Consider the following 15513-nt stretch of genomic DNA (forward strand, 5'->3'; position numbering starts at 1 on the left):
GTATTGGAATTATGGACCTTGAAAGTTCATTTTTTCATGTTTTTGGCAGCCTATAACTCCGAAAGGAAGCATTTGTGCACCCAGGTTGGTCTATACTTTTCGTCTTATCTTGGTGTCAGGTGTCAGGTATTACGTCCCAAACGTTGTCGTGTGATGTTTTGAAACACCTTAAATCAGGAAACTCCTACCTTAGCCATCGGGAAAATCTTGTTATTGCTTTGTATGTAAAATTTGAAGGTCAACGTATCATAATCAGTATGTTAAAACTGAGGTATTAAATTACAAAGTTAGTATGTAGATATCATTCAATAAAATTAACACAAAGTCCAATACAAGCTAAAGTTGGAAACCACGTAGGCAGTCGATCAATTTTTCCAATTTGTATCAATATATTAAAGATACTGATTATGGTTTCCTTATAAAATAACAGATATTCAGGCATACAATTTGGTTTCGTTCCGTATGTTTAAGCTTAACATCCTTATGTAATACCGAGGTTATCAATGAAAAGACTTTAGCTTAAAGTGACATCCGAACCGCTACTTGGTTTACACTTGAAAGAAGGGTTGTGGTTCGACCGAGAATTGAATATGGGACGTCTTGATTAAAAGATGAAAAGGAAATAAAACGAATGCAGATGGTTTGATATGTGGAAACGTCACCATGAAGTTCACACGATTTAAAGCATTTTTTTTTTTTTTTTTTTTTTTTTTTTTTTTTTTTTTTTACGAGGTGGTTTAAACCAGCCAACCCTACTACGAAATAAGCCAGGTGACCAATTTCTTTCCATTTTTCGCGAATTTCCACATGAAAATTCTTTAAATAGCTTCTTGGGTCACTAATCTCTTGATTAGATTGACGCACCTTTACAGTTTTCCCTACCCTGAGTCACATTTTTATTTCCTTGTTTTTTTTTTTTTTTTCTACCTTACATTTTGCATTTAGTCAATGTATTTCAATCGCGACCTTCCTCTTGGTATACTTCCTTCTTCCATTTCCTCCATAGCCAATAGTATCTTTGCTCCATCTGCCATAGTTCGTCTAATAATTCTATATCTTCTTACAGGGGATATGACCATTTTCGTGTATATATATATATATATATATATATATATATATATATATATATATATATATATATATAATTTTGATGGAATATGGTGTACGCCTTTCTTAGGCTTCCCAATCATATTCAGTGCTTGGAGTTGAAATGGGTCACTAATCAATAAGGAGGGAGTGAATTTATACCTATCCCCAAGAAATCACAAATTTATGGAAAAGAGATGTTTTGTTTGAATTTACTCAGAGGGAAGAAGATAAATTTAACCCTCTTAAGAAAGCATGTTTAGGGATTTTTAAAAATAACTGGTTTATGAAACATTGAGTATACTTTATTTTGTATTTTCTAATGAAAGCTATTGCTTATAACTGACATCACTCAAGGGCAAGGGACCAAATTTATCTAACTTTCATGTTTCATGTTGACTTGAGTCTATACTACTACTATACTACGGAAGGTATAACGTCGTTGGCTTCCCGCGAAAAGTTGTAGTGACGTTCACGCGGAGTTGCCAGCTTGGTTACTCGTGGCTCGCTGAGCGCAGCAGATGGTTTCGACATTTCTCTTTTCCTTCCCATCTTACATGCAATATATATATATATTAAAAAAAAAAAACCTACATTGCAGGTTCGACAGCTTACTTTGGCATAATTTTGTTTAAAAGAGTACTCAATTTTCATTTATCAGTTCAAAGTAGAATAAAATAATAATTATTATAATGTAATAACTTCATATACCCGCAAAGCCATGTGAAATTTTAATGAATGAGTGTGTTTTCTCTTTTCTTAGTACTTTGTGACTCCACCAATGTTTCAATTGGCCTTTGTCTCTCGTGATGTTAATTTTATTTATTTTATTAACTTACTGAGTTGTTCTGTAGGTATAGAGTAAGGAAGACGATGGACATGACACATGTACACGATAGAATCATGCTGAAATATGAGGAAAAGGTATTTCCTCGCGCACGGTGCTGATTCACCGGGGATTCAGAAGGGATAGGCTGGGGTTGAATCTAGGATATTCTTTACAAGAAATGTGTGCCGTAAACTGAGCCTTCTCCGGTGCCAAAATAAAAATAATAATTAGACCTACCTGTTGTGACAGACTTTGGATACCGTCCAAATCACTATTGCCTTCGCTTCCGTCGTTCGTCACATCTGACGAAAGGTAAATGACGAGCTCTTCTACAATGCAGTCTATCAATGCATCCTGTTGCCAGTAGAATTGTTCAATTTTTATCACATGTGCACACGCGCTTTCCGACCTTTCGGGTGTGATAGTTTTAACTACTTCATGAAATAAATATTGTACCCTTGATTTTGTGAACACAGTATTGTGTTAATCTGAGCCCATATAAGTTCAATTGGATTTAAGTCACAGTGGTAGGGAGGGAGTCTTAGAATCTCGTGTCCGTGCTCACTTGCAAGAGTGTCTATTTCATATTTTACAAATTTTTCTCTGTTTTCTTTAATCATATTATACAGAACTGTCCGTAACATATTCTCGAATGGTATGTTGTGTCGCGCTAACCACTCTTGCATTTCTGCTTTTCTTGCGCTAGACGAGGGGGGGGGGGCTATTTAGTTTGCGCGAATGTACAGATGCATTGTCCATGACTATCACTGAACTCGGAGGAATGTTCGGTAGTAATTGATATTCAAACCATTGTCTGAACCTATCAGCATACATTTTTTCATGATAGTCTTTCGTAGATTTCGAAAGGAAAATCAAGAGTCCATTGTCAACAAAACCGGTAGAAGCCCCAGCATGGACAACAATAGGTCCTTGACCTTTCCCTGTTGGTACTTTTAGGGGGAGGTTTATCGTTGTCTGAAACCCACACATTTTCCTTCGTGTGGTGTGTGTTAACCCACATTTCATCGAGGTATACTATATGCTTTCCCTCCTCAATCGCTTGTTTTGATTTTACGAAGATATTGACATCTCTTGAATATGATGTCTTCCCTTTCGATCAAACACTTTCTGCCATTATCTGCTTTTTTGTACTAAAAACCAATGTCTTTGACAAAGGACCTCCCACTTTTCTTATGGAAAGTGGCTTTCGGCTAATGTTATTGAAACTTCGCTGGTTGATAGTTCTTAACAAGTGGATCAAAAGTGTCAATGGGCACAAAGACCGAAATCCACTCCTTCCCCCAAAAAACCGCCTCCAATTAGCTGGGGGGGATTGAACTGATTTCAGCATGTAAAACAATTTGTTGTTTTAATCAACTCAACAAGGACCCCAAACAACCACATGTTAGACTATCAAACTACCCCACTTGACACCGCCCTTTGCCCCCCACATAATTCCCCCCCCCCCCCGCGAATTACCTTACGAATGTTCCATATTACTGTAGTTTATAGTTGCGCGTATGTGTTGAAATACCTACAGTTTTGGTCTCACCGACGATATAATGGGTTTCACGTATCACTGATTACGAATCTGAGGTGAGAGTTCTAGAATTCAAGATGGAGGATCAATATAGCGGATCAAAACACGAAACTCCTGAATGTAGCCACAAATAGCTGTTTACTAGGGTATTTTGGGTCGTTGGTTACGAATCTGAGGTTAAAATTCTTGAATTCAAGATTGCAGATCCAATATGGTGGATAAAAACGTCGAAGCCACAAATCGTAGTAGACTAGTGTTTTTAGATCGCTGTTTAAGTACGCAACATTCCTTGATACTTCAGCCACCATGTAGAATTATTCTGCACCCTTGCCCTTTACCCAAACCCACCACAGGTATCTTAATGCTGAACGGTGTTAAAATAATTCATCAATTATCTGTTCATTATTTTCATCATTTCGGTTTGCAGCATCTAATGTGGTACTTAGCAATGAGTCATCGGGATATCTAATATTCTGTAAATGTCGTGCATGGCCTAAATACCACAAGACACTTGCAACGTGCGCACATGTACCTAATGTACGAGCACCGCTTTGACATGTACAGTAGTAACTTTGAATAACATTTTGATGATAATCCTGGTCATCTTCATCATTGGCTACATATGCTATGAAAGCTTGATGCTTAGTTGCATTGCGGAACCTTGAGTAGAGACGTATGCGCAGGAATCCCGGTTCAGTTACGTTTTCGTCAAGCTGGAATTGCTCATCCTAATCTCGTATTAGTTTATCTTGGACGTAAGAGGATGAGAGATCTACTTGATATGTGCCTACAGTCAAATCTCGTAAGTAGTTTAAGTTAAGTACAGAGAAATCAATTAGGCCTTCATCATTCAGCGGTACCCATTGACATTTCCTTCTAATAAGATTATCTACCTCCACTCTTGCTTTAACAACGTTCCGCATGATTGACCTATTTCTCATTTCTCTAGCTAATTCAATGGTTGCATCTTGCATGAAAATAACGGGATGGTATCTGTTCAAAATAGCTCCAGCTATGCGATAGAAACTATTCAGTTTCTTTGCATGTTGCAGATTCAACGTTTGTGCTAGAAACTTAAAAACAGATCTTAGATGCCCGTTTCTTGCCTCGACTATCCATCGACTTTTAGTAACTAGTCGAGAAGTATTCGCATGTTCTGTTGATAGTTGTCTTTCACGTGGTAGTAGGAGTGCGGGCATTCTATGATCAATTCCTAAATATTCCAGTAAAGGAATTGCATCGCGGTATCCTCTGTCTACTAACACAATGACCAGGATTATGATCAAAATGTTATTCAAAGTTACTACTGTACATGTCAAAGCGGTGCTCATACATTAGGTACATGTGCGCACGTTGCAAGTGTCTTGTGGTATTTAGGCCATGCACGACATTTACAGAATATTAGATATCCCGATGACTCATTGCTAAGTACCACATTAGATGCTGCAAACCGAAATGATGAAAATAATGAACAGATAATTGATGAATTATTTTAACACCGTTCAGCATTAAGATATCTGTGGTGGGTTTGGGTAAAGGGCAAGGGTGCAGAATAATTCTACATGGTGGCTGAAGTATCAAGGAATGTTGCGTACTTAAACAGCGATCTAAAAACACTCTAGTCTACTACGATTTGTGGCTTCGACGTTTTTATCCACCATATTGGATCTGCAATCTTGAATTCAAGAATTTTAACCTCAGATTCGTAACCAACGACCCAAAATACCCTAGTAAACAGCTATTTGTGGCTACATTCAGGAGTTTCGTGTGTTTGATCCGCCATATTGATCCTCCATCTTGAATTCTAGAACTCTCACCTCAGATTCGTAATCAGCGATACGTGAAACCCATTATATCGTCGGTGAGACCAAAACTGTAGGTATTTCAACACATACGCGCAACTATAAACTACAGTAATATGGAACATCCGTAAGGTAATTCGCGGGGGGGGGATTATGTGGGGGGCAAAGGGCGGTGTCAAGTGGGGTAGTTTGATATTGGGGTCCTTGTTGAGTTGATTAAAACAACAAATTGTTTTACATGCTGAAATCAGTTCAATCCCCCCAGCAACTTGGAGGCGGTTTTTTTGGGGGAAGGAGTGGATTTCGGTCTTTGTGCCCATTGAGACTTTTGATCCACATGTTAAGAACTATCAACCAGCGAAGTTTCAACAACATTAACCGAAAGCCACTTTCCATGAGAAAAGTGCGGGGTCCTTTACGGATAGACCAAAGCGACCCACTGAAATTTATTTCAGCATTTGTCCTCACATGGATTTCCTCCATGCTTGGAATATTTTTTTTTTTTTCATTGTACATTCTCAAAATAAGACGCCGCAATACATCTTTATCAAAAGAGTCTATATTTGTTTTTGTAGCAGGTTTCTTTCTTTGCTTGGGGTTCGTAACGGAGAGACGCGTGCATCTGCTTTTTTTTCTTCTTCTTCTTTCTTCAAGAATTGTCCTAATACAAGTGGGAAACAAACCTGTTGCATTTGATGTTCTGTCCATCACCGAGCTTACAGAAAGAAATGGTCTATTATTCCGAGCAGAATCAAACTCAGATTTAAAAAAGTTATAAATTTTTACCACAATTCTCGTGCATCGGAGCGGAGAGTTCTTCCACGCCATAATCCCACCAAAACCAACAAAAGTACGATGCACAACGTTCCTGTAACAAGGATAGTGATAATACTTTCTATTCCGAGAAGTAAGAACTATTAATTCACTTACTACAAATGTAACAAACAAAAAGGAAACAAAAATTAAAACACACACGCACTATATCAATCACTCTTATGCGCACCACCGAAAACAAGCGGACATTGACACTTGAGAGTTGGTTGACACTGTGCGTGAAAATAGAAACTGAATGACCTTGCGATGAGTAAGTTTGGCAAATCTGAAGGGTGGTGATTGGCTGTCCTCCTACCACACCACCCTTTTCTTTTTTTTAGTAGTGACAAACAGGTCCAAGCGCGTGAAGGCAACAACGTTATACCTTCTGGACTTTAATAATAATAAATTTGATTTTCAAGGGGCGAAGTGTGAAGGTAAATAATTATACTGATGGCTTGGATGAACATAGGTGAAGGGTAAGGCAAGGTAAATGTCAAATTAAAATAAAAATAATAATAATGACAAACATTTCGCTTCCTTCCAGGGTGGATTGATTTAAATCACGATTTTAATCAATATTTAAATCACTTGATTTTTTAAATAAAAATCGTTGATTTAAATCAAATTTCGAAATAAATTAATTTAAAGTGAAAATAAGTAAAATCCCGTTTCTGTTCTGTTATTTCGATTATGAAAGATAATAATCATAATACAATTAGACTGAAATGTATGTACAACACAGTATGAAAACGAGTATCATGCAGAGGATGATTAGGAAAATTCCCGTTTTGAACGGGTAACGGGAGAATCCTGCTTTCTTGTCTTCGTAACATAGGGTTTTTAAATCGTTAACTATTCCAACGGAGAAATCACCATCGACATTTAAGTCAAAAATTCTTTTATGTCCACGTCTATTTGTTTGTTTCCAGATAATAGGGGCGTATTTAGAGGGACCCGATCCCCTTTCCGAAACAAAAAATAAATAAATAAAACTTTAGGCGAAATTTATGTACTAAATACATAGAACGAAGTTCCTTGGGATCGTAATACGGCAAATTTTGGATGCGTTAAAATATCGACTTTTGATAAAGTGGATTCTTTCAAATATCTAGGATCAATATAAACAGACGAAAACGATATCTACGAAGAAATTAAATGTCGACTAAAAGCAGGGAATTCGTGTTATTATTCAGTTCAAAATCTCTTGTCACGAATTCTGTCCAGGAATTTGAAGATTAAAATATATATGCTTGTTGTTCTCAGGGTGTCTAGCAAGCAAGCATAATCAAATTCCCTGACTTTCCCTGACAAAATTATAATTTTCCCTGACTCTGTCATTCTTTTTTTCTTAGTAACTCATGAAAAATAACTTACATTTAAGTGATGAAAATGAAATCTTTGAGTTTTATGTCCCACGATTATGCCGGTTAGGTTAAAGGAGACGGTGACGATGAGTAATGAATGAAATGAAGAAAGCGGGAAGAAACGGGAGAACCCCGAGAAAACCCACGACCACGGTGTTTGTCCACCACAAAGTTCACACGGTGCAAGCTGGGATCGAACCAGGGAACCCAAGCACCGGAGGTGAACGCTCTACCAGTGAGCCACCGCGCCCGTAACTTATATTTAAAGTGAACTGTAAGTTTCACCATTGTTTTTATGCTTATACAATATTCTACAAATGTACAAACGAACCAATTCATTTACCTGTAATTTATGACTATTTTAGTGGCATTTCTTCACCCCTCACAGCCTGGGAAAGATTTTTCCCTGATACACAATGAAATTCCCTGACATTTTCCCTGACCCTGCAAATTCCCTGACTTTCCGTGACTGGTAGACCCTGCTTCTGTATGGTTGCGAAACATGGTCGCTTACTATGAGGGAAGAACGTAGACTGAAAGTATTTGAGAACAAGATCCTGAGACGAATATTCAGACCCAAGAGGAGCGGGAATGGGGGAAACTTCATAACGAGGAACTACATAATTTATAAGGTTTACCAAACATTGCTAGGGTCATCAAGTCTAGGAGACTCAGGTGTGCAGGTCATGTAGCCAGGAAGGAAGAAAATAGGAACACTTTCAAATTCTTAACTGGAAGACCAATCGGAAAACGACCATTAGGAAGACATACGTGCAGATGGGAGGACAATATTAAGATGGATCTCACAGAGATTGGAATACAAAGTAGAAACTGGATGCAGTTGGCTAAGGATAGAAGTCAATGGAGAGGTTTTGTGAAAGAGGCATTGAACCTCCGGGTTCCATAGACCATAGAGTTAAACAGTTAATTTTGGGCGAAATTTATGTACTTTACATGTATTTCGTGCCGCTGGGTAGTTTCGATGTTTTAAAAAATATACTCCTGCCAAATATCAGGAACTTTCGTGAAAAGAAAAGTGTCATGTTGATAAACGCTGCTGTACGTTTTTTCCTTAATGCTTAAGAAATATTGTTTCGGATTGAAATAGGTTAACGATTGAGAATTAATTCGAAATTAAACCAAAATACTTTCACTTAAATGGCATAATTGTCATTTAATATTAATTCCTAATGTGTTTTCTCCAGTTCACGACTTGTATTATACGAGGAGAAAGATTTGATTTAAATCAAAAAAATCAACAAAAATGATTTTTATTAAAAAAATCATGATTTTTTTCCAGCCTGCTTCCTTCTACAATGCACAATATCACTAGTTTACTGAAGTTTACAAAAAACAACTTAACCACTACTAGAAACTGAATCCAGTACATGAAATATGAAATAACCGTGCGGTTTTCGTTATTTTAGTTTCTCCATAAGCTAATTTCCTTAAAGTACACGTAAGTAATGAGTAAATAATTTTAACTAAAACTGGAGAGAATCCTTTCAGAAATTATTAAGTTTACTCTCTTGAGCAAAGTTCGTTGGTGTGATAAATAATAATAATAATATTACAAGTTCTGTTAAGAAGACTCATCAGCGCAATGTAAACTGTCAAATTATCTAAATACAGAATGCGAGTTCTCTTCACTAACTTCTAGGCTCAGCTAAAATCAGATCAACTGCCAATGAGTCATTTTCTGGTAGAGACTAACATATTTATTTATTACTAACTAATCACATTTCAGATACAGCTGTATGCAGACAGGTGTATACCAAGATAGGAGTAGGACGCCGAAAGGGTAGAAGTGCGCTTTACTTAATGTGGCTCAAAATATTATAGTGAAGTGCATGACGTTTTGGACATTTAAATCTATAATCATATTAGCAATATCTATGCAATTCTTCGGCATACGCCAAGTGCAGACTGCATTAGGATGTTAACAGTCGAAAAATTACCATAAAAGAAAATTTTGAAAAGTGGCGACTATATACTTAATCTGCACGAAAAATCTAACATTATACTCTGGTAACTATCTGAGACCCCAAGCAACTAATATTGCAAAAATTAAAGAGTAACTGACCTATATTATGTACCTTCCATTTCAATTCAGGCAGAGCATGTACCATCACCATCTCAGATATTCTTGAAACTTTTTTTATATATGGTTTTAAGACTTTTTTTTTTTTTTTTTTTTTTTTTTTGTCAAAAAAAATTTTCCGTCAAGTAATGGGCCATTAAGGACGGGAAGTGCAATTTATGCATTGTAGAAGACTTGGAAAATGGTCAACTTCGGAGCCCCACCATTCAGGTATGGAGACAGGTAGAGTTATAATTCTCGTTGTGGTATGTATATAAGGACACAAACTATATTTTACTATAGTTTGGTTTGCGCATGCGTATCTTTTTGTACATAAATTAACAAATGAACGTCGGTTTATCTGAAAAGTCGAAGTTTGTAAACTTTCTCGAGCACTTCCGGTTCGAATTTTAAAATTCTGTTTTCACGGTTGGTAAGACCTAGTCACCCACTTTCTGAAAAAATTTTATATCGCAACCGTTCCGTCGCAAAAAATTCGAGAAATAGTTAAATTTTGAAAAATCGCCATTTTCTCAAAAACACCGTATTTTAAAATTCTGAAATTTTGCCAGATGGTTCAATTTTACATGAATAATAAACACACCAAATACCATTCTCGACCAAAGCTTCATGAATTAACTACAGCCTTTTGAAGTTAGCGAAATTTCGTTAACTTTGATGTCACAGTTGGCAACACTGGAAACAATAAAAGTGCAACCATTTGATGATGTTTGTGATTTACATTCATTAAATAAAGAATAAAAATTTTTCCTGACTGTTTCTTATTATTTTGATCAAAACTGGTATCTGAAATAGTAAAATGAGCCTCCCTCCTACTCCTTAGTTTTCTTAATCCGAAGTAATCTGAGGTGGAAATTATGATTACGAAACACACAAATTGTAAGTTTACTTGAAACGGCCATCCAATAAATTCTGATGATCTATAAAAAACCTGAACTATTACCTAAGTGATGATTTGGAATGCTCCAGACAAAGTCCCAATAAGTGCGATGTCTAGAGTGATCGAAAATGGACAAAGTCTAAAAAGGTCGAAACGTTTCCCTACGCGTTCCAGCAAAGAAATTTTGGACTTTTTAAACAGAAAATTCCCAGCGTAAGAATGGGTCACTCGAAATTTTATAGTGTTCGACCAAAGTGGGTCAGTTCGCAACCTGCGAGGGAAGTGTGTATGTGTGTATTGTGTAAATTTTAAGTTAGCTGCTACTGCGTTGCAACAAATTAAAGGTGCAGCCAGTATTGAAGCTATCATGAGTGACTATTTTTTTTAGTAGAAAATGACAGCTGTCTTCAAGAACGTGGTGAATCTTCTGGAGTGGAAGGAATAAGTGTGGAGTCTTTAATTAATGATCGTGAGGAAAATGAAAGTGTTAGGTATTCCATATAGGAAAACAATGATCTCGTTAAAAAAAAAAAAAAAAAATGCCACTTTCTGTCATCGTATCGTACGTTGCAGGTTTAACTGTAAGAATTGTAATTCATGACTACATCCAGAAAATACAAAAAGAATTAATTGCTACCGAAAAACATCGTATAAAATTTCAAGATTCAAATTCTATTTTACTTCACGTGGACTTCATTAAAAACTGGACTGTTATTCAGTAGGTGAAATTCGTAGTTATCACCGGAAAAACGAGCAAATTTCCATCTTTACGGCAGTGGTATATTATGAAACAACTGACAGTTTTGTTGAAATAAGCGACGACAAAATACACAATTAGCTCATGTACTCATAGCCATAGATAAGGTTTTAAAAATACTTGAGAAAAAAAAAAGAGAGAAAACAGAAAAAGGTTCGAATACATGAAAATAAGTGTCTACATTTCCCAAACCGTGTCAGTGAAAAAGGTAAAAAAATGGATACAGAATATTTACAGATATGGATACAGAAAAGAAAGAATACATAATCTATAATATATAAATTCTTGATTATGATTCCAATACAATACAAAGAATAACGATCACAACACAATACAATGGTGCTGCATCTCACTTTAAAAATCGCTTTCAGATGTTAGAGATGAGACCGGTTCGATAAGTCACGCTTGGCTTTCGGAAAATGGTGAAGTTTTTATGGCAGTAACGGGTCACCATGAACTAACTTTATGCCTCCCCCAAAATCGAGCTTCTGCAATTCAAAGTGTAGATTTAAGAAGTCTGCAAAAAGGAACTTTTGTTACATGCATATACGATAACCAGTGGTGAGTAGCAGAAATATTATGAATAATTCATGAATTACGTGAAGTTGAAGTGCTATTTATGCTTCCAAATGGACCTTCAAGAGGGTACAGGTTTTCCAGAAGAGCATAAGAGCAGCGCTGGGCCGCCAAAAATCAGCCCCCGGGGCGAGAGTATACGACGTCGTCCCAATAAATATATTCCACGTCATTTTTCCTCTATTTTTCCGCCCCCTTTATTTCGGCACCCGGAGCCGTCGCCCCTCTCGCCCTCCCCACGGTACGGTACTGCATAAGAGAAGTGAAACGAAGTGTTTTTGTGACTGTCGACAATGTGCTACGAGTTGTGGGTGCACTAACACCTATTGGAGCATCTGACCGGTTACATGCTGTTAGCGAAGAAAACACCAAGCAAGCAAATCATGTGAAAAAAAAAAAAAAAAAATCAGTGAAATTTTGTTTCCGAAGACCATTTCAAGTAAGTGAACTTAAAATTTGTGTGTTTCGTAATCGTAATTTCCACCTCAGATTACTTCGGATTAAGAAAACGGATGAACAGGAGGAGGCTCATTTTACTATTTCAGAGAGCATTTTTGATCAAAATAATAAAAAAAGCCAAGAAAAAACTTTCGTTCGTTATTTAATGAATTTGAATCACAAACATCATCAAATTGTTGCACTTTTAGTGTTTCCAGTGTTGCCAACTTTGACATCAAAGTTAACGAAATTTCGCTAACTTCAAAAGGCTGTAGTTAATTCATGAAGCATTGGTATAGTATGGTATTTGGTGTGTTCATGTAAAGTTAAAATTTCAGGATTTTAAAATATGGTGTTTTCGAGAAAATGACGCCTAAAAATAGCGATTTTTCAAAATACAACAATTTTTCGAATTTTTTACGACGAAACGGTTGCACACAGAAGCGATTTAAAAAAATTCGGAAAGCGGGTAACTAGGTCTTACCAACCGTGAAAACAGAATTTTAAAATCCGAAACGGAAGTGCTCGAGAAAAAAATTCGCAAACTTCGACGTTCATTTGTTAATTTATATGCAACAAGATACGCATGCGCAAACCAAATTATAATAAAATATAGTTTATTTATATCCTTATGTACATAAACTCAACCTGTCTCCATACCTGAATGGTGGGGCTCCGAAGTTGACCATTTTCCAAGTCCTCAACAATGCATGCGGGATTTTTTTTTCGACAAAAAAAATATGGGTCCCTTAAAAACATGTCTAATTGCTATAAAAAAAAAGTTTCAACAATATCTGAGATGGTGATGGTACAATTTTATTTTATTTTTTCTTATTTTTTTGCCTGAGTTGAAATGGAAGGCATCATTAATACAATGATAGCAGACGCTGAACTATCCCAGCAGACAAAAAATAAAATCTAGAGAGCAACGCGACGGGGTCTCTGAGACCCCACCAGAGTAGTTAAGGGTTATGTTCGTAAACAGGTTCATACTTTTTTTTTGCAGGACTATATTTCTATTTATTATTTTATTTCAGATGAAGCAGAAGTTTGGGTGCTAGTCAAGATTAGGCACACCACATTTTAGAAAATTTACAAAATGTAATTTGTAAAATCCAATACTCTGATTTGAGCTGATTTCGAGTTTAACGTCCCTTTCAGAAGCGAGGCTATATGAAACGGGATCTACTACTTAACGTGGAATCCGAACCACATGAGCTCGTTTCAAAATAATTACATCTGCAGAAATGAGGTACCTTACGGTACCAACGAAGCCCACTTGTGAACCCACCTACTTTTGCGTAATAATACATTGTCAATTGTTCAGCATCAGTAAGTACTTTTTCGAAATTCATCGTTGTTCTAACCGAAACCCTAAAGTTCATATGCGAACTTGAGACCTATTGTGCCAATGGGTTTCTACCAGTTCCGGTTTTAGTAGATACTTTACAATGGAAATGATGTGCGTTTTCGAGACAAACTGTCCTTTCTTCAAAATAATCAACAACAAATGTATATCAAACTATTGATTTTGGCATTTAATCTAAAGTTGTACGTGGAAGGAATAGGGCGTATCCCAATTTTGTAAATATCCCTTTATGACTTTCGAAACATACATCTTTTCTTCAAAATGATCAATAACAAACGAAAAACGAACAACTGGCTTGTTTCGAATCCAAATTTCAAAGTGGGGAGTCAGTGTGAAGTTGGCTCCCAATCTTTATTTTGTATATATTTCTTTATACTTTTCAAAACAGACTATTTCTTGTTCAAAACAATCAATAACAAACTATTGATCTTGGTTTCGAGTCCAAATTTGAAAGTGGAGGGTCTACTTCACAGACGTTAACATTCGCGCTTATTAGTGGCCATCTAGCACAGGTTTGTTGTTTGCACTATTGTTTCTATGGCATATGCTCGGATACTCTTTTTTTTTTTTTTTAATTTTTCAACAACTATTTCTACTTGGAAGTCAATAAGAAGGTAGTCAGTGAAAGAATTATTACTTTCAGTAGCGTACAAAGGATGTGTTTGGGGGGCAAAAATTACAAACAAAAAATATATAAAAATAAAAATATATAATAAATTACAAACATCAAAGTACCAAAGTACATTGTCGGACCTCTTTAGGGGGCCGGCCCCTCTGGCCCCCTATATCCTTTGCCACTGATTACTTTTCAACTATTATTTTAAGTGATGTGCCTAAATTTTACCTACATAGAAGTGGTAAACTCACCCTTGCACTTCTTGAAATGTTTTAAGAAAAAAAAAACATAATTTTCAAAATATGTAGGTAAATATGGATAGAAACGAAAGTATCTTCGAACTTAAACTATAAATTATAACAATAACACAAGCTGACACACTATTGCCCATATATACACCACCACTTTTCAAAATGTTGGCACTATGACGTCATTTCTAACATTAGTTGCCTTACACTGTAGCCAGACTTTTGATAGGATGACTTTTAATGATAAGCAGTCTTCTTCTTCTTCTTGGGAATTGTTTTGACTGACTCTGAGTTTTCTGGGCAGTTCAGTTAGACTCAATCTAAAACCTTACGAGCAGTCTGTGTTGTCACACTTGGTACAATTGTACCAGATTCAGCCCTTTTTGTCATTCATCGGCCCGATGGTACCACGCTTGCATTTTCAGCCCCTTTTGTGAAAAAGTTGGTACAATTCTACCCAATTCAGCACCATTTAACAAATATTGTCACATTTTCAAAAGTTCACGTTACTCATATTGCGTTGGACTCTTAAGGGTCTTCACTACAGCGAACAAACTACCGCTAATTTTAGAGTTTTTCTGTAATATCTTCAAAACAAATAAAGATGTTCGAAAAGCAGAAACGTAGTGAACTAGACAATACGATTTTGCATGTGATACCTTCACCACAATTCACCTATCTGCTTTTGGTAAGCCGCTATTTACAGAATCCGCAAAAAATACTTCGCCTTATGCAGAGTCGTTTTGACGTACGATTAGCGTCATACTAAAAACCTGACTACTGCAGGAAACTTATGTTAGTCGAACTCTTTAGTATGGCTCTAATCACGCGTCAAAACGACTCTGCATAAAGCCCATTAAAACTAGCTACACTTGCAAATCGTAAGAAGATAGATAAGTTGTGATAATGGTATCACATGTAAAATCGTATTGTCTAGTTCACTACGTTTCTGCTTTTCGAATATTTTTATTTGTTTTGAAGATATTACAGAAAAACTCTAAAATTAGCGGTAGTTTAATTTCGCTGTAGTGAAGACCCTTAAGAAATGCTGGTGTGACGTTGCACCGCATGACGCTACAAACTTTATGTGG

At 36.4% G+C, this 15513-nt stretch overlaps 1 protein-coding gene across 2 annotated transcripts in view; it reads right to left on the bottom strand.

Moving 5' to 3' along the window:
• The window catches only part of LOC145666558 (sphingomyelin phosphodiesterase 5-like), an 81465-nt gene extending 66700 nt beyond the window's left edge, over positions 1–14765 (bottom strand). The window contains exon 1 of one of the 2 annotated variants that reach the window (XM_081733895.1): positions 14630–14765. The gene's annotated coding sequence lies outside the window, so the exon portion shown is untranslated. The other variant, XM_081733893.1, reaches the window with a different exon arrangement.
• Positions 14766–15513: the final 748 nt, after the last annotated feature.

The sequence above is a fragment of the Thermobia domestica genome, chromosome 12 (assembly GCF_964235325.1).
Source record: "Thermobia domestica chromosome 12, izTheDome1.hap1.1, whole genome shotgun sequence".
Lineage (NCBI taxonomy): Eukaryota > Metazoa > Arthropoda > Insecta > Zygentoma > Lepismatidae > Thermobia > Thermobia domestica.